Raw genomic sequence first — 23,343 nt, 5'->3', positions numbered from 1 at the left:
ATTGATTTTTGAGGCATCTTTGAAGGAAGACAGACAGATGTTGTTCATCAATTAATAGAAGACAGAAGGGAGAAGGGGAAATCAAAGCAGAGTTGCTGTTTCTAGCAGGGACTCATGAGGATTGAAAAACCGTTCTTTTGGTTGATGATACCACTCAACACAGATTAAAATAATGTATTGGGGCAAAAAATAATATTTGGTGGTTAAGTGTCTGACTCGATATGGGCTCAGGTCTTAACCTCACAATCGTTGAGTTTGAGCCCCACATCGAGCTCCAGTGTAGATGCTTATAAGAGTAAGCCAAAATTTAAAAAATAATGTGATGGCTCATAACTAAAAAGTCCAGAAGTAAGATTTGGCTGAGATGTAGGCATCCAAAACACGCCAACATTTCCTGATCTTTCTTTATCTCTTGGCCTTATATCTTCCATGGTGGATTTATTCTCAGGCTGTAGGTGATGGCCACAAGGCTGACAACAAAACCAGCCCTAAACCCTCTTACACTGTTGATAGGAATGTGAACTGGTGCAGCCACTCTGGAAAATTGTGTGGAGGTTCCTCAAAGAGTTAAAAATAGACCTGCCCTACGACTCAGCAATTGCTGCTAGGAATTTACCCCAAAGATGCAGATGCAATGAAATGCTGGGACACCTGCACCCCGATGTTTCTAACAGCAAAGTCCACAATAGCCAAACTGTGGAAGGAGCCTCGGTGTCCAAAGAAAGATGAATGGATACAGAAGATGTGGTTTATGTATACAATGGAATATTACTCAGCCATTAGAAAGGACAAATACCCACCATTTGCTTCATCGTGGATGGAACTGGAGGGTATTATGTTGAGTGAAGTAAGTCAATCGGAGAAGGACAAACATTATATGGTCTCATTCATTTGGGGAATATAAATAATAGTGAAGGGAATAGAAGGGAAGGGAGAAGAAATGGGTGGGAAGTATCAGAAAGGGAGACAGAACATGAAGACTCCTAACTCTGGGAAACGAACTAGGGGTGTTGGAAGGGGAGGAGGGCGGGGGATGGGGGTGAATGGGTGACGGGCACTGAGGGGGGCACTTGACGGGATGAGCACTGGGTGTTATTCTGTATGTTGGCAAACTGAAAACCAATAAAAAATACATTTATTATTTAAAAAATAAAACAGCCCTACATCTTTTAACTGTCAAGTCCAGTAGCAAAGAGAGAGCTTCCCTCTCTTTCCCTGAAAAGTTTAATTTGGCACCATCTCTGAACTCATCACTGTGCGAGTGAACATGCATTCTCTGATTGAACCCTGTGAATAAGAATAACGGAGAGGGGTTCCTTAAGGAAAAATTGGGATCCTGTTTCCAAGAGAAAGGAAAATGGACTTTGAGCAAAACACTGCAAATCTTATCTTACAGTTTGTGAAACCACTAAGGTAGTAAATACAGAAGGAAGGAATGTCCAGGAGGGTGGATGAGGAAGGAGGAATGAGTGGTAAGAATGGTTTTGCATGTATTGCTTTTCACATCACAATGCTTATTAATAATTATCAAGAAGGACCATAGTCCTCATTCAGAGCCTGATTCTATCAAAACCAGGCAATATATGTAGTGCAAAGATATTATATTGTTTTGTATTTTTCCGTTACACGTGTAATTCCCCACCCCAAAAAAAATTTGATGTGCACAGGGAAGGCACTTCTTTATTAATCCATCATAAATCAGACAATAATTTTCAAATGTATTGTAATAATGTTTATGAATATATGCAAAGATGGTCAAACACTTGTATTATTTCAGCTTTATTAACGTGACTTTTTCTTTTTGCTTAAATGTCTGAAGACTGTGCCAGATAATACTTTTTTACTTTTTTTCTTTATTTGTCATTTTTCTGGAAATTTTAGTTAAGTGTATCATATAGAAATAGACTGCATACTGGCACATTTTATGATCAAGACTTTTATAGAAATTTTCCATTACATAAAATATTTGGGAACATATATTTTAATTAAATCATCAGTTTAGCTAATGGATAATTTCTTCATGTACCATGCATGAGTCTAAACAATGGGAATATGAGTTCAGTATACATACACTTTCCACCTGTAGTACTGAATGTTTATATTAAAATCTTGCAATACTAAGTTGCTATCACTATAGATATATTTTTGAAATGTCTGACCCATAATTAAAAGTGTAGAAGTTATAAGTCAGTGGGGATTTCTTTGTGCTGATCCTGTGATATAACCTGACAACCTAGTTTTAATTTGATTCTCAATAATATTTATTACATAATGGCATAGGCATAATTTTTACATTTTCACTATTCTCATAGAAAAGTTGCATTTAAAGTTAAATGGGACTCCAGGCTGGCTCATTTGGTGGAATGTGCAACTCATGATCTCAGGGTCATGAGTTCAAGCCCCGCACTGAGTGTGGAGCCTACTTTAAGAAAAAAAAAAAAAATATATATATATATATATTTTTTTTTTTAAATATATATTTAAATATAAAGTTAAACTTTAAATATAAAGTTAAATGTAGTTCTGAAATAGTCAAGCAATGTTAATAGAGCTTTGATAGTTAAAGTTTATGGAGATGTCACATAAGAAAGCACTGGATTCAGAAGACACAAATTCAAGTTCTAATACTCTTATATTTTTAGTAGTATAATGTAGAGTGAATCCCTCACATTCTTAGAACCCCAGTTCCTTTTCAATAAAATGGGGAGAGTGGACTTATTAAGGAAGATAAATATAAGGTGATACTTCAGTGGGTTGGTTTGGAAAGTGGAGAGTGGCCAGTGGTGAGTCCACTCAAAGCTTCATATAGGAACTCACAAGTTGTTAAAGTGGAGGAAGAACGAGTCACACACCATCTGTGGAAAGTTATGGAATTGGATATGGCAACACCTAGCCCCCCAATTTTCTCCCATACACGTTGTCCCAAGCTTGGTTTTAATGGGACATTAAACTGTGTGTGAGTATATTTGGCAAATGGTAAAGCACGCTGTGAATGTATGATATTATTTTACAACTCATCTCAGAAAAATTGATATTTTTTTCATATAAGATAAAATGATACACTTTCTTTTTCCACTTACATAAATCTAAAAAAATCAGTCGTTGTTTTGTTTTCATTAGATAATCTTAATGTATGCAATAAAGGAATGCAGTGTTAGGAATGCATTAATGTAAGGAATAAAATAATTTGAACCAATGGATAATGCCTAGTAAGTACATGAGAAAGACACAGGTTGCTAAGAAAATAGAGTTTACAGAATAGGGAGAAATATATTTTATAGTGAGACACACACACACACACACGACACAGTAAGAGAGTGAGCTTTATATATATGTGTATATATATTCTAGATTGGATTCTAGAAAGCATTCCTGATGGGTTTGTTGGAATCAAAGCTTGCCATATAGATAGAATATTTAATTAAAGTTAGGACATATGTTCAGGGGGGAAAAATCAACCTTTTGATGTAATCATTTTAGTCAATTTAGTGAAAAGGTTGGGCAGATTGGTACTTACTTGGTTTTAGGTTGACACAAATATCTATGTTGGTATTTGCAGTAAACCTGGAGGTTTTGATGAAATGTAGAGGTGATTGAGCGAATTATAGTTTGTGGATTCTCAAGAGTTTTGGAATCTTATTCTCTCTGTGTGGTGTGGAACTAGCTAAGCATGGTTTTAGTAACTAGTATGAAGTGATAGAAAGGGAAAAATAATTTCTTCTCTGTGGAAAAAGAAAATTTCCTAAATAATGGTTGCTGACTGTGGATGGATTAATAAAGCAATTAGTTAACAGAGTCTCTTAAAAAATGATGGTGAATTTTGACAACATTTCATTTTAATAAAGATTTATTTATTTATTTTAGAGAGAGAGGGAGAGTGTGTGAGTGGGAGAAGGAGCAGAGGGAGAAGAAGATTCCCCACTGAATCTGGAGCCTGTCACAGGGCTCGATCTCACAACCCTGAGATCATGATTTAAACTGAAACCAAGAGTTGGGGGATCAACTGACTGAGCCACGCAGGTGCCCCTGAATTTTGATAAAATATTTTAAACACTACATAGAGGGATGCCTGGGTGGTATTGTCCATTAAGCTGCTGACTTTTGGTTTCCACTCAGGTCATGATCTCAGTGTCTTGGGATCGAGCCCCACGTTGGGCTCCATGTGCAGCGGGGAATCATTCTTTTTCTCTTTCACATTTTTTTTCTTTCTCATCTTTTTCATCTTTCTCATTTTCTCTTTTCTCATTCTCTTTGCCATTTGCCCTGCTCCTGCCTCTGTGTGTGCTCCTTCTCTCTGTCTCGAAAGAAAGAAAGAAAGAAGGAAAGAAAGAAAGAAAGAAAGAAAGAAAGAAAGAAAGAAAAAGAAAGAAACAAAGAAACAAAGAAAGAGAAAGAAAGAAACAAAGAAACAAAGAAAGAAAAAAGAAAATGCATCTTTTTTTTTTTTTTTTTTAAAGAATCCTTCGATATGTATCAGAATTAAGATGCTTCCCGGCAGAATTCATGATTTGAAATAATTTGGCAAAAGTGAAGATTATAATAAATTTATATTTAACTTTTTTTTACTTATCAATTTACCTGGGATATTTAAAAAGAATAATTTCCAGTGCTGGATGAGGATACTTTGAAATGAAAGCTCTAGCATTACTGTTGTGTAGTATGATGTGACAATGAAAGTTGAATGTTTAAAAGATGTTCTATTCTTATAAATTTGCCCCCATAAAATGATGTTCAGAGATATAGGTACTTAGGGCACCTGGGTGGCTCAGTTAGTTAAGTGTCCAACTCTTGATATTGGCTCAGGTCTTGATCGTACAGTCATGAGTTTGACCCCCACATTGAGCTCCAATGTAGGTGCTTATAAGAGTAAACCAAAATTTAATATCACAATAGGGGAGTTTTTTGGTAAGTTAGTTATAATCACTTGACAAAACAATATACAGTATTGAAATCACATTCGGGAACAATTGGTGAAGATAATTGAAAATATTGACTTTATTTTGAATTTTCTAAATAAAAAAGCAAGTAAACAGCACATCAAGTAAAACAGTATAGAATGTAGAATGAACAGAAAAAAAAACATTTAAATACTGGGGAAAAAGTGGTTATCTCTAGATATTGGTAAAAGGAGGAATTTTTATTTTGTGAGTGTTTTACTCTAACTTCTAAATTTTGTAAAGTATATATTTTTACATTGTGATTTAGGAAATAAATATGATAAACATTTATTCTGGGCCATTCACTTTTTTGGTTAAATGTCTGGCCTCCAACTGTCTACCTTTAGACTTAAACTCCCTCTTCTCTCAGTGTGTCTTATTTACACTGAATTTTACTCACATTCCAAAGGATTTTTCTTACAAACACACCCAAAAGAAAGCAAAAGGGCTAAGGCAGGCAATAATCAGACATCATCATAACAATCTAATAGATGCCTACCCTGCTCTTTCTTAACTATTTTCAACGGTCTGAAATTTTCTATCAACTTCTGCCTCTCATTGGCCAAATATGCTCACCTTTCATCCCAAAACCCAGGTCCTCACAGATTGCTGAGGGCTGAAAGTCCACTGAGACAAGGGGATTTATTCTACAGTATCAGAAGAGGAAAATCATTCTGAATAAATGCCTTAGCATGCTCTGAGCATTGCCCTCTTCCTCTTTTCCCCTCTACAGTTTATTAACAGTCTAGATCTTTTGAGACTGTAAACATTTTTCTAGTTTTCCAACCAGCTCCACCTGCTGGTGCTAACCTGTGTTTCTAAATAATCTGTACCCTTGTCTCAGATAATGTAGAAGTTTTCTGCAAAATATGACATCCTTTTCACATTTTCTTATTTCTGCATCACTTAGTTCCTGGCATGAGAAGAAAGGGGGTTAGATCTGTTTTAGAATATTTTCTTTTGGTTTTAAACTGTGTTTTATTTGAGTCACATTTAATTGCTTTCAGGTAAACAGATGAACAATACTAGAAAATATACCTCAGAAGAGTACGCTGAGGTTAGGCTTGGAGGGACAAGCTGTCAATTACCTTCCTCTTAGGCTTCCTTAAGGATAACTTAGCAGGACTCTACTGTTTGGAGAACAGGATATTTTATTTGAGAATTCAGTAGACAGTGACTCAGATTTTGAATTTCTTGGATCTTTTATGATGTTTGACAAGCAGGTATGAGGCCCCTACCTGCTTTGAAAAGTGTAACTAGAGGTCAGCTGGTTATTTTTCAGAAGTTTCTTGTTCTCTCTTGAATTCTAGTGGATGATTCTAGCCACATTTCAGATAACTGTTTATCTAGGCATCTGCCAGGGGTCTTTATAAACTGACCACCCTCCACCTACATCTCTGAAAAGTCTAAATCAGTGTTAAAATACTTATTGGAAAATCCTTTGGGAAGCAATAAAAAGAAAAAAAAAACATAGTGAGTGAGTGTTTTGAAGGAGTTGATACTTGGCACATTGGCTGTTGTTCCTCTTAGGGGCCCGTTGATAATAATCACTCATTGATTTTTAGCATCCTCTTGCCCCATGCACTGTAGAGCCAGTAGTTGGCTTTGGGATTGATGCTGTTGGCTGGATTAGCATGTGCCTGGTGAGATAGCAAGGGGAAGGTGCCAAGAACCTGGGAGAGAGGCTATGTTTCCCAATGTTTACTCTTTGATCTTACTCTTCATGTTCTCAACTCTTTACTTGAAGGGGAAAAAGTTTGTTGTAGTCAATCCAAAGCTTCCTTCCTGGTTATTTTCCCAGAGACTTGGCCTCAAAAGTTTACTCTAGATATATTTATTTGGCATATGGTATATTTGTTCAGTGCCCTTTAGCAAAGATGGTTAGGTGCACACACACACACAACACACACACACACACACACACACACGAGTCACCTCTTGGTTCACTATGGATTTCAAGATCATAAATCATGTTGAGCTATAGCTACTAACAATGAATTATGGGCCTTTTCTTGACTTCTCCTCTACCTTGGGTTATCCTAGATTTTTAATTAGAATATCTGCAATCATTGATGCATGAACATAAAAGGACCCAAGTGAGAAGGACTGAAGATGTTAACACTTGGTTCTAACATGACTTTTGGTCATTTTTTGACTGTTTACTACTCTTTCATATTTACATTTAGTGTAATAGATTCTGAATCTATTATACACTAAAATATTTCTAAATCTAAGCAGACCTTACAACAATTCCTGAAAGACAGGAAGCATTTATGTTCTCTTCTCCAAATTTTTGAAGTCATTTTTGCTTGTGTGAAGGTAATCAAGTAAAAAGAGAAATCCAGACCAAGTTATTTCTGAATACTTCCTAACAAATGTGAACATTTCCCCCAGTATTCTCCTACTTATTAATGAAAGAAAGAGGCAGCTGCTCTTTCAGGTATCTTTGAGTGCTCACTAGGAATGATACCAACAAAGTTAACCAATTCCAGATATCTTCAGGTCTATGTATGTTGTAAGTATAAGGATAGTAGAGTATTGGTTTATGTCTAAGTTTGACATGGCAAATCCCTGCAGGCTTCATAATATCTTTATGACATTTTCTCTTTGCTTTCTCTGATCATTTTGCACAATAGGTCCTCTCCACTCTTCCTTATGGATTTAGCGTCTTTTTTTTTTTATCACTGCCACCTGGTTTTCTGCTGAAAAAAATATTCCCTTTAACCTCTTTTACTTTCTAAATTCCAGTGTTCTTGACTCTACCATTTGGTTTTAAGTAGTGTAACCTAAGGATATATTCATGTTCTGAGTTTCTCCAATTAAATTATTTTAGGGTTATCATTTTCAAAGTGGATATGGTTATAGATGTTATACATTTATAAGGTTTATTCTATATTCACTGGTATGTATACTTAACCTCTCTCCTTGATCTGGGAAGTTATTTTAATGCCATAGGATGATGATACTTCTATTTTTTAAAAAAACCCATGCAACTCTATTTTAAATGAAAAAAAATGTATTTGATTAATTGAGAGACTGTGTAAAAGTTCAAGGTTAAAGCCAACAACATTAGTTTATATCCCAACTTTACCAGCTATGACCTCTTTACAGGGGTGTGCTGGGAAATGTTCAAAACAATCAACTCTAGAGCAAAAACAGTTAGGGAGTTTGCCAATTTCCATGTAGTGTTTTCAAATCTACTATGACTAATTTTAAGCTACAGACAAGAAGTTGGTAAATTCATGTTGGGGAGGAACATGTATAATTGGCTCTCTCCAGCCTGTGTGATTCTGGTCTAACACATGTCCTGTAGACATTGGGTGTGACACATAACTTCCCTGAGTCTTAGTTCTGCTATGTAAAATGGATTTTATTAGGACAGAATGAAGTGGCCTATGAGAAAAACCTGAATATGGTATCACCAATAAATATTTTTCCTGAAACTGTCTTTTAATGTAGCTACTATATTTCAGGGATATATTGTACATATAAAATATATTGTTTTCTTTAAATCTTTGTTGTAAAATGTAATTTTTTACCTCAATACCAAACTTTATTTATCTTAGTAATATTTGGGTTTTAGTGTTTTATCCTGAAATCAATGAAACCTAAGATATATAAAAAGCAGAATTCTATAATTATGAAGCGCACTCTGTTCCTCAAGCAGTTTTATTTTGTAACAGCATTTAATGGTTCTGCATTAATAACTGGATATTACAACTGAGTTTGTAATCTTCCTCCTGAATCAGAAAGAGAGAGAGAAGACCCTTTCCTAATTTTGAGATCAAAATTAGGTCTATTTTTTTGCCCACTGGCAACTCTAGATCCCAAGGATTTGGGAAAAGAGCAACATGTCTCAAAGATTTGGGAAAAGAACTATATTACTGAAGAGATTTATTTAATTGAGTCATAAAATGTTTGCCCCAATCTCTAATGAATACTGCTAAGTTTTACTTTACATGAACTGTTAATTATTTTTAAGAAAAATCTGTCCTTTCCTTATCTTAACCCCTGAAAATTACGGGGTTTTACCATGTTGAGTCACTTGACCTTGCTCCTTTTTCTGTTCAGCTGTGCCAATGATAGAAGTACTCTAGCTCTCATTCAGTCTCTCTCTTTGACTTGACTGCTGGCTTTGTTGCAGTTGTCTGTTTCTTCTTTCCCAAAGAAAGTTCTGGAATGGTAAAGAGGAAGGTAACAAGAGAGTGAGTTAAACTGGTCAAAAATTAAGTGATTACCTAACATCTTCTAAGTCACATAGACTATGGTATACGTTCATAAAATCTTCAGAGGGAGAGGAAAAGAAAGAAGCCAAGTAGAGAAATATGGAAGGATGATATTTAAGGAAAGGTCCACAGGTGCAAGACACAAGAATAAACAGTAAGAGGTCTGTTTGTTATATACAGTATATGCCTGCTATTGTGCTACAGTGGTAGAGTTGATTATTTGCAACATGGCCCTTAGAACTACAACTATTTATTAGTTGGTTCTTTTCCAGAAAGTTTTGTTGACTAATTTATTACTCCATCCTATTGTAAGTTCTTTCTTTCTTTTTTACTTCTTTTAGTCTCTTAGAATCACTTCTCCTTAGATATTTATATGATATCCTTTTTTTTTTTTTTTTTTTGCTGAACATACTTTTTTTTAATTTATTTTTTATTGGTGTTCAATTTACTAACATACAGAATAACCCCCAGTGCCCGTCACCCATTCACTCCCACCCCCCGCCCTCCTCCCCTTCTACCACCCCTAGTTCGTTTCCCAGAGTTAGCAGTCTTTACGTTCTGTCTCCCTTTCTGATATTTCCCACACATTTCTTCTCCCTTCCCTTATATTCCCTTTCACTATTATTTATATTCCCCAAATGAATGAGAACATATAATGTTTGTCCTTATCCGACTGACTTACTTCACTCAGCATAATACCCTCCATCCTTTGAGTGAGTTTCTCATGGCTTTGACTGACTTTGCAGTGCTAGTTCTTAAGGTCATGACAATGATATATTTAGTTATTTGCATTTTTTTAAATAAAATTATGTTGTATATGTGCGACAACTTGCCCCTGCCTCTCCCCCACTCAGTGTATCATTTGCTATTTTCCAAATTGATACATTTTAACAGTTGTATAATATTAAATCTTATAGACAGAGCATGGATTTAACCAGTGTGTGGTTTGGTTGTTTCCATTTCTTAGCAATTGTAAATGGCTAAAAAAGACATCTTTATAGGTATATTTTTGTAGTACTATTCTAATAAGAAAGAAACTCTAAGAAGTGGAATTGCTGAATCAAAGAATATCTATTTAAAAATATTCATAGAGTGATTGCTGAAATGATCCCATCTTCTGCCTGTAGACATTTCCATGTCTTACAGCCCTCTGCCAAACTGCTATCAGAAAAAAAGAATCAACATTAAGACCAAAGGAAGGCACAAAGTATATAAAAGAGCTAAAAAATAAAAAATAAATAGCTTACACATTTGTTTCAAATTGAGTAAAATGTATACAATATTCATAGTGCCCAAAAGTGGATATGATATACATTTAACACTGTCTTTTTGTATTTCCCAAGGTAATATTTCTTTTTGGAAAGCTAATTAGTAATCTATCTGTCTGCTTCTTCCTTATTCAGGTCTGGGAGCTTCCTATCCATTCAAAATTCCATTTAGTGAAATTCCATGAAATTCTAATGAAATAAATATAATGGCAGCAGACATATTTCCCTACCATAATTCTCTTCCATTCTGACATACCAAAAGATGACTTCATGGATATTTATTTGATGTTAGGGCTGTGGGATTTGGATTTTGAAAGTTTATATTTTTTCTTTTCACCAAAAGTGAAAATTAGAGGAGGCAGATGACACAACAGTTAGAAATCAAACAGCTCAATGTAGGTAGGCATCTTTTTCATTTCAGCAAATTACTCAGTCCTACAAAGCCACAGATAGTGTTGTTTCAATGTCAGATTTCTAGATCTCTTGACCTTTTAAACTTCACAAGAGGAACTTTTTTTTTTTTTTAAATTGGGCTCTATGCCCAGCAAGGAGACTAACAGGAGTCTTGAACTCACAACCCTGAGATAAGGACCTGAGCTGAGAGCAACAGTCAGATGCCTAATTGAATGAGCCACCTGTGCCTCCACAAAAGGAACGCTTTTATATTTACATAGTTATCAAAATGCAGATTTCTTATGCAAAAAAATTTCAATCTTCTTTTTACACAAAGATGTTGATTTTCAGAAGTTGGGGAATTGATTAGTACTGTCCAGTTGGTTTCTGAAAGGTATTGTCTATTAATCTACCAATCATCTATCCCTAGTAGATTCAATTTTATTCAGGTAGCATTAAACCTAGGCAATTAAACTCATTTATTATAATTTATATATTGTTGTTAACAAAATCTGCAACTAATTATAAGCATAATTTGAATGTTTTGATATCTCTTTCATGCTATAGAGGCTGTACTTCCCTGACCTTTTGATTCAAGCTAGCTCAAAGAAAAGAAAGCTATTAAATGCCTAGCTTTGAGGATGTAACCAGTATCTTGAAAATCTGTATTGACAGTTTACATAGTATGATACTTGAGTCAGACTTGGGTCCAAATAGTAATATTCTATTTACTCATGTATAGCTTGATAAAATGACCAAACTCTCCAGGCTTTGTTTGATTTATTAACCAAATGGGATTAATTATATCATGGTTGCATGATTGCTCTGGGAATAAAGATGACCAATAAACAGGAATGATTGCAAGTCTTTTCCTTATTAGTTTCTGAATTTTCCATACAGACGTCTATTCTTGATATTTTTTAAAGATTTATTTATTTTAGAGAGAAAGAAATAGAGAGCCCATGAGCAAGGGGAGGGGCAGACAGAAAGGGAGAGAATCTCAAGCAGGCTCTGTCTCCCTGCTGGGCATAGAAAGCTGATGTGGGGCTGGATATCACCAACCTGAGATCATAACCTGAGCCAAAATCAAGAGTTGGATGCTTAACTGACTAAGCCACCTATGTGCCCTGACATTTCTTTTTTTTAAAGAAAGATGAATAGGAAAAGGGATTCCTGGAGTATAGTTGATAGGAGGCCACGTGGGTGTTGTTATTTCTGTCTTGAGGCTCTTCCAGTTGAGATTCTGAGAGCTGGCAGAGGAAAGTTCAAATAAAAACAGCTGCTTTTGTGTACCTTCTAACATGATGTGGCTGTTTGCATCAACTTCTTTTTATAGTGAACAAAGCTCTTCAGGAAATGGCAAAGGTTTGGCTTTAAGATAAGAATGAAATGGCACAAGAGTACTCAGGTATTCCATGTAACATTTATAGACTAAAAGGTGCGAGCTTGTGGCAAATGGCTCCAAGCACAAGATTAAAAAAAATATTTCCATCACAAAGAGGCAATGTAACAATAAGGAAATCTACAAGAGATGATTTTACGGTTTTCATCTCATTAAACTTCAGGTCCATCTTTCATCAGTAGCAAGAAAAAGGTTCTGATGATTGACAAATGTGTATAGAGCTTAGGAATGCCAAAAGCCTGCAGTGAATCTTATGGGGGAATAAAACATCAGTTTATTATGTGTATGCTCTGTCAGTTATTGTAAGGCATTTTATGTTCACTGTAATGTACATCACATTATTTTTAATGGGGATATTGATGATCAGAAAGATTGGATAACTAAAGTAATAGATTTGTACTGACTAATCTCAGAGGCCAGGATCCTTTCTATTTTATTCAGGTGCAATAGTGCAATAGGTGAATACTTTAGAATCTTTATAGTTAAATAAGCATATTCGTGAACAATATGTAAATCATGTTGAATGTTGTCTTAAGTTGGGTTCTTTAGAAGCAGAGCTTGAGACAGAAGTTGGTATGCATGATTTATTGCGGGAGTACTCTCATGTGATTGATGTAACTCCATGTAGAAAAGCAGAAATGTGTGAAGCAAGAATATGGGTTCATGGCCTCCTGTAGGAGGATCTCTTGAGCCTGAATGGCACCACAATTTGAGGCAAAAGGGTCAGATTCTGTACCCCTGTATCAGCCATTGGCTGTGGGTTAGCCCCAGTGGGGACAGAGACTGGCCTCCTAATCAGGGTGACTCCTGATTGGTCAAGGGCAAATCTATGAAGGAAGTAGCAGTGAGTTGGCAGCTGGGGCCTGGGTACACCAAGAGTGACCACTACATATCATAAGTGTTGTACACCTGTACCAAGAAATTAGATGCTATTTAACACATTCTCTACAACATAGAGCGACTTGCCAATTTATCTAAAGGCCACAATAGTAAAATTCAAGAAGCTGAATGGCCACTAATAGCACCTACTATGCCATTCTCCAGAGTTTAAATCTCACAGGATTCTCCCAGGGAGATGTAATTCTGCTATTCTTTAAGTGTGAAAACAAGTTATTTGGTGGTAAAATCTCTTCTGTATCAATACTGATTCATGTATTTTATAGACTTTATTACTTGAATTCATAGGAATATTTACATGTTTTAATGAAGGATTATTAATGAGTTTTAACACATAGTACCTTAGCTCCTACTACCAGTGTTGTATGATATACACAAAGTGTACTTTTTGCTATAACAATATCTGGAAAATTCTGAATTCCAAATCATGTGATTCACAATTCTAGAGAAGAGATTGTAGCCCTAGCTTATCATTCCCCTAAATGAGTGAGGAATGGAGCTCAGAAGCTTTAAGTGTCTTGTCCAAGACAAAATAGCCAATACAGGATCCTCCATTCAATTTGCATCTCTCTGAAAACATAATTACCTATATTGCATTTTCCAATATCAGGGTCCAGAGATGCTAAACCAAGACCTACTTCAGAAATATATGCCAGTTTTCCTTCCCAGAAGACAAACTACAAAAGCACTGAATTTTGAACTTGGACAGGATCTCTGAGAATCCATTAAGAGTATGACTCGCTTAATATAGGAATTTGTTTCACAACATCCAACCAGATTATCTGGCAGACATTTTGCACATATCCAAACTCATTGCTTTGTAAGGCAGGTCATTTCAGAGGACTCCAAGGTTTAGAAAGTCCTCTTTTGAATCAGAATCCATTTCCTATACACTCTACCCATGTACCCTAGTCTTGGTCTTGAGAAGCCTATAGACTGTTAAGTATTTCTTCTACCACATTTTACCCAGCAAATATGTGGATAAATGGCAAGTTCTACCTCACTAGGATTTTTATTTTTTAAACTCAGTGTCTCCATGCCTTTTGCCATTCTAGTGGATCTTTTTTTGGAAGATTCTTTTCACAAAGATCTGCTTTATGGCCTGAAGCTTTCAGGAACTTTAGCATAAAGTGAGGAGAAAGAAGGAAGTAAGTGGAAGGAGCACTGAAAGAAAGGACACATTCTTAGAGCCTTGTCCCTACTGAGAACCAGCCTTTTTCCTGCTTTTGAATCCAAAGGCAAATTCAACCACAGTTTAAGTAAGTGAATATCAGAAGATTTAGCCATGTGATGGGCATAGAAGTAGGTGAAACCACACGATGGAGGTTTTATGGTTCCATGAAGTTATTCTGTTCACTATGGAACTGCTTGATAGTGACTAGAAAATACTGGGGTCAGAACCCAGTCCCCCAGCAGAAGCTAACTAGAACTTCAGATGCCCATCAGGGTATTTTAGCACAATTTCCTCCTAGTGATTCTTGATTGGATTTCAGTCTTTCAAAGTCTGTAGAGATTTTTCTGGCACTGAGCACTATGTAAGTTTTCAACATATATTTACTGAATAAATAAATGAATGGATAATTGAATGGTTGGGTAAATTGATTTTTTCAGTTATTATTTTAAATGTACCCATTTGGGATATGCCTCTCTTCTGTTTTTCAATGCCTGTCCATTTTCCCATCTACCATTTTCCCATTATTCCTGACACATAAAGGGTACTATTTGTGGATCTGAGACTCTTAAATATTTCCAGAAATGTAATTTTTGTCTGATACCAGAGAGGTGGACTAATGCAATCAGTCTTTCTAATTTTTCAGAGGATAGTCTTGTTTGGCCACACTCAGGGTCATCAAAACCTACCATAACACATTTTAAGACAAAGCAATCAAGGCAAAGGGAAGCAGTGATTATCACTTAGCAGTCACATGGTAATTCTAGGATTTGTCTTAATCTAATAACATGGAGAACCATAAAAATAAAACAGGATCATAAGAAATAAAATTTACAAACTTGATTCATTATATGTCTGAAAAAATAAATTCTGCAGCTCAAATCCTATCCACTATAAATACCCCAAAACACATGGAAGATACATACTCTCTTTTGCAGTTTCTCTTTTTTCCTCCCCCAAAGATAATATCATTAAATTCTTTGAACCTGATGTTTGAGCTATTTAGAAAGTCTTGATAAATGTTTCCAATTAAGTATCTTGTAAAATAGATGCTTAAGATCAGGTTTTTTAAATATTTTATTTATTTATTTGACACAGAGAGAGAATTGTGGGAGAAGGCAAGAGGGGTGTGTGAGAGAGAGAGAGAGAGAGAAGGAGAAGCAGACTCCCAACTGAGCAGGAAGTCCAACAGCAGGAGTCTATCCCAGGACCCTGGGATCATGACCTGAGCCTACCCCAGGACCCTAGGATCATGACCTAAGGCAGACACTTAACTGACTGAGCCACCCAAGTGCCCTGCTTAAAATTAGTTTTATAAGAATATTTCCAAAAGGAAAGAAAAAATTGGCACATCAGGTTATAAACTGAACACCTTTATGTAAAAAGTGAAAGCTTTTTATTAATTCCAGTCTTTTGACATATTGAAAAGCTTATGTAAGACTTTATAACTTACTCTGACTGTGTTATGCATTATCATCTTTTAAAATATTCCTCCTGCCTCTTCTGTGATAAATACGCATTTAATAGCTTAATAACATATTGTTTTAGATATTGCCATTTGTGCTTCCAACAGCCATTATGTTCCCAACAGTTTTCTTTATGCTGATTAATGAGAGAGTGCATTGGAAAGACTACAAACTGGGAACGCGGAGAGAGAGGCTTTGTAATCCTAGAATTAATTTCAGATAACTCTATTGAGTTCTGATATCTGCTACATATTTGCAATATTCAGGAGAATAGTTACACTTTCTTGGACTTAATTGTGACTATATCCTTTTGATCTAGAAATCTGGAATTTTAGTTCCAAAGGATTTGAGCTTAGACTAGCATCTTCCATGTATAAATGGTGACTAGTATTATCATTTTCCTTCACTCCTTGAGATTAGTAATAAAAAATATTAGTGGCAAACAGATTTGTTTTTATAATAAAGTAATAAATGTTCACATAGAAAAATTGAGAAATGTAAAACAAAAAAATCACTTTATTTATTTAAAAAAATCTTTTTAACCACCATTTATACAACCCAGACATAACTACTATGAATGTGTAGATTCCCACACTTTTTACTGTCTTTTTAAAATATATTCAATCTTTAAAAATAAAAATACAAATATATGTGCAAAAATAGAACAACACAGAAAATTATAAAGTGAAATATTAAAATTCTCTTCTCTCCTTGCCACCTTCAGTTCACCTTCATACTTCCTGGTCTTAGTTTTCTCTAGTACTGTCTTTGCCAATGTGACATCTCTTGATTTGGCTTCTTTAGCCTGTACGTTATAACTCTTTACTGAGAAAAATGAGGAGTTTGTTCATTTTTCATCACACCTGTTGCCTCCTTTCTTTGCAGCTTTTGATTTTGCATCTACATTTAGGCTTCTCATGGGATCAAAGAATTAGATTAACTCTATAAGTCTTTAAATCTGAAATTCATGAGTTTTTTCTAATTATTGAGGATGATGGTTCAAGCACTCATGCAAACTAGATTCATATTTCTACTAGCTTACCCACAATTAATGGAGAGGGATCTTGGGAGATCATTTTTATTCTCTGGTTATTAGATTGTTTACTTATGAACTGTTAGATGTGAATTAAAAGTCCCTTGTGATTCTGAAATTTTACTATCCATGGGTTGTTGGGAAGAGAACCACTCTTACTCAATGCATTCAGTTAGAACAGTCATGGGGACTGAAGGGTTATCTCTAACACCAGAGGTTCCTATCTTATTTTATCTTTTTACTTTAACTTCAGTTGAAGTTAAATATATACATCTATATCCCAATGATTGATGAAGAGTTTATTGGAGGCACATACTCTTAGGAATTATGTCATAAATAATGGTATTTCCAGCGGTGTGCTTGGAGTGAGCTTGTACTGGCTTGTGGAGAGCTAATTGTTTGAATCTCTTCCCAACTCCATGTTCAGTGTCATCATGTTAATAGGTTGAAATTATCCCTGATAGGAGTCTTTACACCATGAAAATCAGCAAACAATATTAATTAAAACTCTTTTTATCTTTTTCCTAGAGAGTCAGTGTCCAGAAAAGAGTCCACATAGCAGGCCTTCAACTACTATCTTTACCTAGTGTCTGAGAGGCTGCATTTTGGGAGGCTTCTCACCCTTCCCTAACTGATAAGAGTCCACATGGTGTCTAAGCTGCTTGTGCAAATGATGTAGATTATGCAAAACACCTGCTTTCTTTCCAAGAGTCTGGATTCTTGATATGTGCTAGGCATGGGGTTATCTACATGACCAGTTTCAAATAAAAATCTTGGGAACTGGGCAGCCCGGGTGGCTCAGCGGTTTAGTGCCGCCTTCAGCCCAGGGCGTGATCCTGAAGACTCCCATGTCCGGCTCCCTGCATGGAGCCTGCTTCTCCCTCTGCCTGTGTCTCTGCCTCTGTGTGTGTGTGTGTCTCTCATGAATAAATAAATAAAATCTTATAAAAAAAATCTTGGGAACTGAGTCTCTAATGAGCTTTGCAGGTAGACAGTATTTCACATGTATCGTCTGAATTCAATATTGAAGGAACTAAGTGCATTGTCTGTAACTGCCCTGAGAGGAGTCTTAGAAGCTGACTCCTGGTTTCCTCTGGACCTTACTCCGTGTGTCTTTTACCTTTACTGATTTGGTTTTGTATACTTTGGCTGTAATAAATCATAGCTCTTAGTTCAACATGCTGAGTCCTGTCAATCTTCTAGCAAATCACCAAATTTGGAGGTGGACTTGAGGTCCCTCAACACAACCAGTTTATCAGCACACCAGTGGTCATATCATTAAATTCTTTTCAGTCTTTACTATGAAATATCACCATATATAATATCATGGAAGGAGGCTCATGACACATTGTAAAGGAGGAAACACACAAAGATATAATTCATTAAGTGTAAAATGTGTGTGTGTGTGTTTCTTTAAAGCTATAGAAAATGATATGAAAGATTATATGTTAAGCCATTAATATTTATTGGGTACTTTTGGATGATGATATTGAGTACAGAATATAGTACTTCCTCTTCATGCTTTGTATAATAATAATAATAATAATAATTAATAATAAGATAGTGGAATTTATCAATGACTCATTTTATTTTCCAATAATATTGAAATCAAAATACAGATTAGGCAAAATTTTATCACTGAATGACACTAGCTATAATGTATTTTTAAATAGTCTCTATCATGGGAAACTCCAAATTTTAGTCAGATATAACAAAATTTGGTGTGCTAAGGAGCCTCCAATGATAAATGACTAAAAGCATTGCTAATGGACATTTTGGGTATATGGCCCTTGTTGGTTCTATTGCAAACATCAGGGGAATTTTCATGTCCTATGTTTAATTTCCATGTGCAGTTTGCCAAATCTGTCTTCTCAAATACTGTTGGTCCAAATTTATCAATTTGCTCCATTTGGCTTCTGGTTGTTCAGCAAATTTTCTCTGGTATATATTTGTGAATAGAGATGGATAATCATAGGTCACTTCAGTATCAGGATGACAGGCATTTGAATAATTGATATAGGCATATTGAAAACAAGAAGTAGAAATATGATATATATAGAATTGAAGCTTAGATTAAACCTAATGGCACTATTAAGAATAATGACCTAAAGTTTTTTCTTCATTTTCTTCAATTCACTAATAAATAATTCAAAAGGTATTATTTTCCCCATTTAACTCAAATACTTATTGGTAAAATCATCCCCACATTTCTCCTCTTGGCCCCCACCTATAACTCCTCAAGGAGCTATTGTGTTCTAAGTAAATATTAGGTTATTACAGTTGCATTCATGCATATTTGCACAGTAGACAGTTAAATCAGTTCTGTTACTATGTTCTATAAAACTACATAATTACAGACCTTTCAGAGTGCATCTTATTAACTTGGTGCATGACTACTTCAAAGCAGACATGTGCAGATCAGTTGAGTCAATATTCACAAGGTATTTTTCAGCTTTCAGTCTTGGAGGAAGTAAAAATACTGAGGCTTCTGCATATGTTTTAATGAAGAATTGGACATTGAACTAAAAATTTCACACAATCATCCAAGATTTTTAAATATCCAGATGTTGGATCCTCTATTTTATAGCATTATATGTGAATAAAATATCAAGTGATTTCCTGAATATATAATTTTTATGTGAAATTTGAATCAATTATTAAATACACTGTAGCTAGGTTCAAGAGAAGCCAATTGACAAATCAGAATGTAGGTTTATTTTATTACAATAAAGAATATGCATTTCCAGTATATACACACCTACATCTGTGATATTCAAACCTGATGCTCTACATGGTCTCCAATCTTTGGCACCTGAGTTTTTAGAAAACTGAATTAGCCTGCAGAGGATTCTTTGGACATTTTGGAATAAGAACAAGGGATATGAATAAGGTTGGAGACCTTAGTGCAGACTCAGGTAAACCTAAGGAAACAGGTTCACCCTAATCAAGGAACACCTTGCTCATTCTCAAGTTCTTTCCATCCACATAATTGAGACAGTTCAAGAAACACCAGAGGCATACTGTTGGCTTTTTCATTCTTGTTTCCTGGTTGATCACATTTCTTCGGTTTGATGCATATTTCCCTTAAATGTCTTATCAATTAGACTATATGTTTTTGATGATGCTATACTCTTTAGTTAAATATTCCTTTCCCCACAAGGGACAAAGAGACAGGTTGCTTATTTCCTCACTTACTGATGCCGTGTCTGGATCAGGATTATACCACTGGATATCCAGCTATATTGTCACTGTCCCCATCTCATTCCAGTTGTTATCTTTTCCTTCTTTCACTGAAGAATGAGTGTGTTGTCTTCTTCACTCTAAGTCCTGCCATCATCCTTGGGGACTTCCACATTCACAAGTATAGCTCATCCAACCTCCTGACCCAAATCCATACCTGATTTTCAATAACTTGCCCTGACCCTAACTGAGCCACACTCTCTCATGGCTGAGCAGGCCAAAAGCAATACCTACTCTATTTCTGAACTATTGACTGAAAATGTTCGCTGAGTGACCGTATACCACCATTCCATCTTCAACCCCCTGCTTCATTGATGTCCTTAACAACCCATCTGGGAAAGCTGTAAAACTAGACCAATACAGACATTTGCTTTCTTTATCTCCACAGTTAGACAGCTGGACATAGAGGAGACGGAACAGTCCAAGCTTCCCAGTATCTGGAATGGTTTAAGGACTTGTAGTCTAAGCTTGAGGTCCTGGGCAGAGTTGAGTCAGAAAGCCTTTTGACTCTGACCACCCAGCTCATCCAAGAGCAGCTCCCCACCTGTGAAGCCGAGGATACCGTGACCTACGAGCAGAAGCTGTAGCAGTGGCATCTGGAGTGGGTGCACTTGATTTCATATGCAGCTTTCTCTTCCCTTCTCTACTGGAGCCATTTCAAATTTCCTTAAACACTTCTCTCTGAACTCAGTACCCATCCCTTCACAGATATTTTTACTTCCTATTTTAAAGATAAAATGAGTTCTGTCAGATGGGAACAATCGCTACTTCCAACCTTTGTTCCATATTCATAGTTACCTCTATAATACTTTGTTGACTATTTCTTTTCGGCCTTGTTTTCCTTGCCTTCTCTCTTTTATTTCCTGTCCAACAGTATTTCACCAAGTTCAGATCACTTGTAGATGAGTAATTAAAAAGAAAATAACAACCTACTTCAAGCACCAATTACCCCACAATACATGCTCTATTTCTTTTTTTCACTGAAGCCAACCTTCTTCTCCCCACTCCCCCCATTTTCTTATTGAGATGAAATTCACATAGCACAAAATTAACCATCTTAATGTGAACAATTTGGTGGCTGTTAGTACATTAAGAAAATTGAGCAACCGCACTTTTACCTAGTTCCCAAATATTTTCATCATATGAAAAGAAAGCTATGTTTCCTATTACTCCTTATTCCCCCTTTGTCCAAGCCTCTGACAACCAACAATCTTTTTTTTCCTGTTTTTTTTCAATTTACCTATTCTGGATATTTCAGGTAAATTTGCACAATTCACACAATGTGTGTCCTTCTGTGTCTTGTTTCATTTTACTCCGCACAGTGTTTTTAAGGTTCATTCATGTTGTAGTGTTTATTAGTACATCATTGCTTTTCATGGCTAAAAAATATTTTGTTGTGTATACTTACCATGATTTGTTATCTGTTCATCCACTGATGACAATTTGGGCTGTTTCCATCTCTTAGGTATTGTGAATACTACTATAAACAAACATGAATGTCCGCATATTTGAGTATCAATTTTCAGTTTTGGAGGGGTTATATATGTTGGGGTTGAATTGCTAGATCATATGGTAAGCCTATGTTTAACTTTTTGAAAAACTGCCAAACTATTTTGCAGAGTGGCTGAACCATTTTACATTCCCATCAGCAATGTATCAGGTTTCCAAATTTCTCCAAATCCCACTGATACTTTTTATTTTCAATATTTTGTTGTAGCCATCATAGATGGTGTGATGTAGTTCCTTATTACAGTGTGGTAGCTCAGGAGATCAGAGCTCCTCCTTCTCTAGTTTGCTGTTGTTGATATTTGATTGTCTAGATGTACATTTGTTAGTGACTTTTCCAAACATTTTTTGCAAGACTATATCCCTTGCTACATGTGGTCACTAAAGTGTTCTGTTATCTCAGTGATCAGCCAATGGCCTGACATGGATTTCCTCAAATTATTTCCTTAAAGTCTGCCTTTTATTTGGCTGTGGAATCATACTCACTGACTGCACAGAGTTTACAAGACCCACCACAGGTGGGTCCTAGAGTCCTCTGAGTCTTTTTTGCACATGTGTTGGTATTGGGCATTTTGGGTTTCACTCTGTCTATGTGACATGATGAAGTTTCAGTGAACTTCTCATAGAATTTCATCCATCCTGTTCTTCATTCAACAGTCTGCAGCTACAAAGATTTCTCATTAGATTCCAGAGTTCCAAAAAAATTAATCTGCTAATCTTTGTCAGTTTATGATTATTTCAGTGGAGGGACCAGTTTTTTAAGGCCTTATTCCACCATTTTCTGTGATGTGACATGTGAAGCCAAACTTCTTCTACATGTTGTCTAATACACTGCTAATCAAAGTATGATCTGTGGACAAGTACCAATCTGCAAAATATTGAGAATAACACAATATTAACACAAAATATTGAAAATAACACAATATTATCATAATGTTCAAGTGGCAATCAGTACATTTGTGTCCTTAAAAAATAATGTAAATCAGTGCTGCATAACAGAAATGTACTGCAATCCACATATTCTAGTAGTCTTTTTAAGAAAAAGCAAGTATCACTTCAAAATACTATCATTTCAGGCACCTGGGTGGCTCAGTGGTTGAGCATCTGCCTTTGGCTCAAGTCATGATCCTGGGATCCTGGGATCGAGTTCCGCATCAGACTCCCCACAGAGAGCCTGCTTCTCCTTCTGCCTGTGTCTCTCCTTCTCTTTGTGTGTCTCTTATGAATAAATAAGTAAAATCTTTTAAAAAAATACTATCATTTCAACATGAAATCAAGTGAATTTGTTATTTTATATTTTTTATCCTAAATCTTTGAAATGCCCAGATAGAGAAATAGATTTGTGTGCTTACATACATACACACACACACACACACACACACACACATTTCTCTCTATATATGTATACATAGAGAACATATCAATTTGCACAGTCACATCTCCAGTATTCAATACTAGTGGCTGCCACATTGGACAGTGCAGGACTGTGCAGGACTTGTGAATTGAGTTCCATGTAATGTGAGTTGTATATTTATAGGAGTCCACAAATAGTTTGAGAAGCATTGGATTAATGAACTGTCTCTAGGTTCTTACATCCTATTTACTTCTTAACTTATTACATTATGGCTTCTAACTCCACGATTCACTCAAATAACTCTTCTCAAGATCTTCATGAGTAACAATATGCTATTTATATCTCTTTGTGCATAAATAATATAGCAAATATTCCTTTGCTTGACTGCTTAACTACATTTAACTATATTGAATAATTCCTCTTCCTTGAAGCCTCCTGCTCACCTGGGTT

General features: G+C 35.7%; 1 long non-coding RNA gene across 1 annotated transcript in view; it reads right to left on the bottom strand.

Annotated features, from left to right (window-relative positions):
• Positions 1 to 8,648: 8,648 nt before the first annotated feature.
• Positions 8,649 to 23,343, bottom strand: part of LOC144297973 (uncharacterized) — a 296,926-nt gene continuing 282,231 nt past the window's right edge. Inside the window, exon 7 of the long non-coding RNA XR_013364927.1 lies at positions 8,649 to 9,111. This is a non-coding gene — a long non-coding RNA (uncharacterized LOC144297973). The remainder of the gene's footprint in view (positions 9,112 to 23,343) is intronic.

This window comes from Canis aureus, chromosome 26, assembly GCF_053574225.1.
Source record: "Canis aureus isolate CA01 chromosome 26, VMU_Caureus_v.1.0, whole genome shotgun sequence".
NCBI lineage: Eukaryota > Metazoa > Chordata > Mammalia > Carnivora > Canidae > Canis > Canis aureus.
The sequence above is the reverse complement of the archived record's forward strand: the minus strand, read 5'-3'. Positions and strand labels throughout refer to the sequence as shown.